Source organism: Coffea arabica, chromosome 8e (assembly GCF_036785885.1).
Source record: "Coffea arabica cultivar ET-39 chromosome 8e, Coffea Arabica ET-39 HiFi, whole genome shotgun sequence".
Lineage (NCBI taxonomy): Eukaryota > Viridiplantae > Streptophyta > Magnoliopsida > Gentianales > Rubiaceae > Coffea > Coffea arabica.
Window position 1 is genome coordinate 45,658,161 of NC_092324.1, and position 6,454 is coordinate 45,664,614.

General features: G+C 34.1%; 1 non-coding gene across 1 annotated transcript; it reads left to right on the top strand.

Moving 5' to 3' along the window:
- The first annotated feature begins 5,879 nt into the window (after positions 1-5,879).
- On the top strand, positions 5,880-5,952 carry TRNAF-GAA (transfer RNA phenylalanine (anticodon GAA)). Its single transcript has one exon. It is a non-coding gene; the product is annotated as a tRNA-Phe (tRNA).
- The last annotated feature ends 502 nt before the right edge of the window (positions 5,953-6,454 follow it).

The following is a 6,454-nucleotide window of genomic DNA, read 5'->3' on the forward strand; positions in this document are numbered from 1 at the left end:
GTGAAGTTCTGCTCCATTCCTGATAACAGGCCTTCCATCCGCCTGTTGTTTTCTTCAAGCTCCATCTTCAAGTCTTTCTTGATTTGCTGGTGTTCAGATTTGGAAGTATGTAGGGATTCTACCAATTCTTGTAGCTTGATTTCTTGTTTCCTGACTTGCTCTTCGATGGTGCGGAATCTTGTGCTTTCTGCCATGATTGTGTTGTAAATTCCAAGGATCTACTGCTCTGATGCCACTTTGTCACGAACTCAAGGTTGTTTTTGGAATTTTATTGATTGAACTTGGATGAACAGGTAGAGTTCAGAAGAATTGGAGAAGAAGCAGGGGATTGAAGATAGAGAGAAAAGAAAGAAAGAAGATTCAGAAGAGAGAGAATGGAACCAATGAACGTATATTTCTGTTATTCTTCAATCATGTGGGCCCCGCTTATATAACCAATCCTAACAACTTGTGTCAGATGGTTAACAACCGAATTACCTAACTAATGGACTCATTAAATGAAACGACATCGTTTGCTAGTGCTTAAGTAAACCCAAAACAACATCGTTTTTACTAATCTATTGAATTAACAGCCTAATGCTCAGATTGAGCCTTTATTATGCTTAAGTCCCTACAATTTGCAGCCTGACAGATTGTAGGAAACTGGTTGTGGTGGAAGGCAGCAGATAAGGTTGGGAAAGAAGATTCCTGACATGAGTGCTGGTGACTTTTTTTTGTTTGGATATGAAATTATTTGAAATAATTACTATGACACATTTATAATATGATATATATGAGATAGAAAGATGATTGGAAAGATAAAAAAATATATTGAAATCTGCATTCGAAAAGTAAGCAAATTATTTTTTTTTCAAATCACTCATATCCAAACAAACTTTTCAAATCACTATTTGTATGTATAAGCAAAAGTTTCTGGATTTGATAATATTTAGAATTTTATGGGTTGTTGTTCTTTATCTTTACAGATTTGAGTTTTTGGACTTTTGTATTAATTTTCCTTTTTAATCATTATTTGAATTGTGGTTTTTGTATAATTTTTTGGACATTTATTGTAGAAGGAATGAAAAGGAAAATGAGAGAAAAAACTAATAACTTTTATTAAGATGAGTAACATGGCTCCATAGAAACCATAAGGTCTATATGTGGGCTCATGAACCAATTCATCAAAGTATTTGTACTTTACATTTGGGTCAACGCAATAAGTAACTTGCCAAATTTATCTTTAGACGTGGGACATATAACGGGTCCATAACTCATTCCGGCCAAAATTGGCTTGAAAAGGTGTTGAACGACACAAAACAAGCACATTTTATATGCTAGGGATTAAAATCGCCGATTTTTATTTTGAAGGATTAAATTTTTACAACAGTGGTATGTGAGGGACGATCAATTTAATTTTTCCTTCTTCTTTTGAATTCAAATTCACTGGCACCCAATGCTCACATTACAAATAAATAAATAAGTACAATCATGAATCACTCCACAATTAACTAGTGGATGCTGGGTATTGGATTATGAGAAAGTGGGCCAATGAAGGTGGTACCAAGAGATGGTACAGATAGGGAACGGGTTTCAATTATTTTTGGGATCATAATTTAATAGCAGAGATTATTAGAGATCATTCAGCAACATAATTTTCATGTCACGGCCAAACACAAACACACGACCTTACGTAGCCAACATGTGGTGCCATAGGAAACATCTACTAAAAATATCCAGACTTGACGTTTTCAGAAACTTGTTATTGGGATCTCGTGCAAAACGTGAGGTTGTCGTGCAAAACGTGGAGGATGTCCTGTGGGGTCTCGTGCAAAACGTGAGGTTGTCCTGTGGTACAAAAATGTTTGCACTATGATCAGATGAAAGAACCACTGGGCTAGTGGCTCAGTGGCCATCAGGGAGGGACTTAAGTCTCTCCTTGGGCTGTTGATGAGGGTTCAAACCTCACCAGCAGCGAAAAAAAATTTAAAAGTTGTGTCATAGTACTTTCTTGATTTAGTTGGGTCTGTATACCCACTAGCTCCTACAAAAAAAAAAAAAATAATCAGATGAAATAATCTAGGTGGAAGTTCTTTTTTTTTTCCTAAAGGAAACTTACTCTATGGGAATCGACTTTAAGAAAGATATCCCACTGTGATCAATAAATCTTGTAATAATGTACCACGGATGCTAAAACGCCCTGTATTACTATTGAACAATTGGAGGAAAAGGTCATAGTCGAAGACGAAGGCAACTAGGAAAAGTGACTTTTTTTTGTATTTGTATTTGTGTGTGTGTCTATACATACAAATATATATATATATATATATATATATATATATATATATATATATATATATATTTGTAAATAAGAGGTGTTGAATACAGGGCTTTCTACTTATAATATTTTTCACCTTGCCATCCAATCCAACCCTCCCCGACAAAAAAGAAGCGGTTATGAAAGTGGAGAAGATGGTTAGTTGTTGACCTAAGTTTTTCTACAATTGAATTAAGGGTTAATTACAATTTATCCCTTGAAATTATACTTTGACTCTTACTTTACTCTCTAATTTTTATTTTTTGTCACTTAAGCTCATGGGAGACAAAAATACCCTTCTACTATATAGGTATATTTTCCTCTCTTTTATTTTTTTTAGTCAAAATTAGTTTTTTCAAATTTTTATTTTTGAGCAAATAAAAAATTTTGCTAACAAAAAAAATTAAAGATATTCATTTTCTAATTTGTAATTATGAAGAAACTACATAGAATTTTTTTTTACATAATTAGTTAATTATAAATCAATATCATTTATTCTTCTATTTTACAAAAAATTTTGTATTCTATTTTCTTTTAATTGGACAATTCAAAGTCGCCATTGTTTTACAATCACACTTTTTTTTTTGTCAAACGACAATGTATAATCACACATTCACATGTTAGTTATCTGGACATTTTTTGTTCTTTTTTCTCTAATGGATATATTGCTTATTGCATTATTTTTTTGGGATAATTTTCAAAACCTTCCTTGAGGTTTCTGATAATTTCACTCGAATCCCCCCAATTTTAGAAAATTATATTGACCTCCCTCAATTCAATAAAATGACTACAATGCCCTCTATTTAATAGATAACTTACCACACATGTGGGACACAAAAACCAAACCAAAAGTAAAAGAAAAAATAAAAACCTGCAACAACTCGTTATCATCCCCAACCCTACTTTAATTAACAGTAGTTCCTTTTCTCTCTCCCTCCTTTTTTTTCTACCTCTTATGATTCTCTCCTTCCTGCCTATAACTCCATAGTTTTTTGCACCCATCAACTACACCACCATGCAAACCTACCCGAAGTTTTTATTTCATGTCTACTTCTCTCTTTCTGTGATAGTTAACTATCAGCCCCTCTTATTTATTTCTTCTCGTATTATAATTTGTATACATTAAAGAATCAAAATTTCCAAAATTACAAATTGAGGAAGCAAATGAAAATTTCATGGTCAAATTAGATGGAGATGATGAATGTGGTTGTGATAGAGAGGAAAAATGAAATTAATGGGCTATTGTCGAAAGAGAAAAAGGGACGAATTTGGGTTATGCTATTATGTCTGTTACAAACTAGAATCAAATATCTTCATTTGGTTTCATTTTTGTTTGATTTACAAGTATTGGTGATGGTTTGTCACAAAGATTAGTTTCTCTATTCCTAACGCCATTGGACTATGAGGTTACTCTTGGCATAGGCATCAATAGTGGTTGGCCAAGTTCTTTTCTGTTCAAGGAAGGTGACAGGCAATAAGTAGTAAGTTCATAATTTGAGGTGTTAGATTAGTCAATAGACAAAATATAGTGTTGATTTGGGGTAGGAAGCTTTTTGAGGGTATTTTAGTTGGTAGTGGTGGTTATAATCGATTTGTAGAGAAAGTGATTTGGGTAGAGTTTGAGATTTTGATAATGCCGAAATTGATAGAATTTGGAGCTTAAGTTGGAGTGCAATTTTGGTAAATTTTGGGGTTTTAGTGATGCCAAATTGATAGAATTTGGGGATTAAGTTGGAGTTTGCTTGAACAGGTTGATAAGGTTTTGGGTTTACAATTATCGTGGAACATAGCAAGTTTGGATGCAAGTGTTTGTTAACTTTTTTTTTTTTTTGGGTTAAATTGATCACTAAACCTTTTTTCACTTTCTTTTGATGTATGATGTTGCATAAGGGCATTTTATGATACTTAAGTATAATTCTAACATGATGGGTCTATACTGTTACTTAAACAGTAAAAGTAAGAGAGGTTAGTGTGATTTTCTAAATTTGGGGGAGTTGAGTGAAATTGTCAAAAACCTCAAGGGGGGTTTCTGAAATTATCCCTATTTTTTTCTTTGCCTTTATAAAGATAATCCATTGTTGGTGTATTCCCTAATATACATACTCCTCTCATAGGAAACTTTATCACTATCAATGATAGTAATTAAAATTGAACCACATGTTAAAATTAAATAAAGGAAGGAAATAAAAATTTTAATATTAAGAACTTGGCATAATAGAGAGGTGTTTTTATCTCTCAAGGGGTTAAGTGACAAAAAAGAAGTTAGGAAAAGCAGGGATATACCTCAGAGAGATAAATTAAAAATAACCCTTGAATTAAATCAATGCTGAGCAAAATCATAAAGCAGATCGAGATGCTGATTTCAAACAAGGAAAGTCTAAGTCAGGTCTCAATCGACTATTGATGGAAATAGGCCATAGTAGTAGCAAGATTGTCAAATGGCAGTACATGCATGGTCCCTTTGATCATTTAAAAGACAGCTATATTAGTAGTTTGCTTATAGGGACATTCCACCAAACGCACTAACCCGTCAAACTGAAAACTACTACAACTTGAACGGTTTAGAATTCAAGCGTTGTGCAAAGCAGTCCTTTGGTCTAGTAAGATCTGTGTATCTGTTAGTCTCAAATACAGTCTCTTTAGGCTCCCCCTCCCCTGTAGTATAGGATAGATAGGTAATACAATAGTTGTTGTCTGCGAAAAAAAAAAGAAAAAAAAACGTTAAGTTTGAGTTCAAATTTTCGGTTTTTTTTTTATTTTCATTTCTTAAATTTCATCTTTCTTTTGATAAAGAAAAAATATTCAGAGAACTACTACAATCTGAAAACTTAAGGATTCTAACAACTTATGCATAATTTAGACTAGTTACTAGTACAAATTCTCTTGGTAAAAGAGTCGAACAATTGCTAAATTGCTAACTGGACTCGGAACTAGACCTGAAGCCTTTGTGATCTTTCAAATTTATGTGCATCAGCTTACACTAGATGTTTTGGACATGTAAATAGAAAGAATCAAAACATCGAATACACAGAAAATTTAGAAATCTGCACTCCAGACAAGTGTTTACTAGAAAACAAGTTAGGGAAGTTTAGAAGGAGAGGTCACTTTTAATTGTTAGCAATATCTACACATCAATTGTGAAAATGACCAAAACATCTATAGTATATTTCTATGCCTTTGTGCGTATTTCTGTACTCACACGCGAAAATGACCAAAAGATATATAGTCTATTTCTATGCCCTTGTCTGTATTTCTGTACTCACACAAGAAGAAAACCATTTGGTTGTCAAGAGTGAAAGAGTAGAAGAAATATAAATAGAAGGTACCTTTTGGCTCCAAAAACAAAGAGTTTATTTTTTTCTTTTTTGTTTATGAAATATTCTTAATCACTCTCTTTCTTATTGTGGAACTGTTTTATGTTACCTTATCCTGTAAGCTATTAGTAGGATTTTCTACAGGACGGAATTTTAGTGATCATATGGTTAAGGTTTCATCCACAGATATATCAAATTGAAGACTTGTTCAGTCAATAAAAACTTATTTAAGAATTTATGAGGTAATAATCTTGGAACAGTAACAGGAAGCGGGGATAGCTCAGTTGGGAGAGCGTCAGACTGAAGATCTGAAGGTCGCGTGTTCGATCCACGCTCACCGCAATTTTTTCCTTATTCCCGTTTAAGTTCTTTACCGCTCACTCTTAGTTAGGTCACCTTCTACATTAAAATAGAAAAGTCCAAAGGGGAAATAACCAAAAAAAAAAAAAAATTGTAACCCTTTACTTTTTTTTTTTTTTGTCGACGAAGTGGGTGTCCGGGTCAATTCCGTAAAGGCGGCCCGACTAATCCCACTCCGGCCCGGCCCGACGCCCCAATCAGACCTAGCACGTTAGATGCACGGAGAAGCTGATGTTGCTGCGGAGGTTCGACCCCAGGACCTGACGGTCCCGAGGAAGAGGCGCCAACCACCAGCCCATTCACGTGATAAAGTAACCCTTTACTTTATCAGAAAAGTTTCTTCATTTATTTCACTTTTATGCTTTCCACATCCTCCAAGAACTTTTTCCCAGAACAGAGTACTCCCTCCTTTGCTTTTCCCACTTGCAGGCAGAGCAGAGTACTTCTATCCTATGTTTTCAGACTCTCGTGCCAGGCATCGACT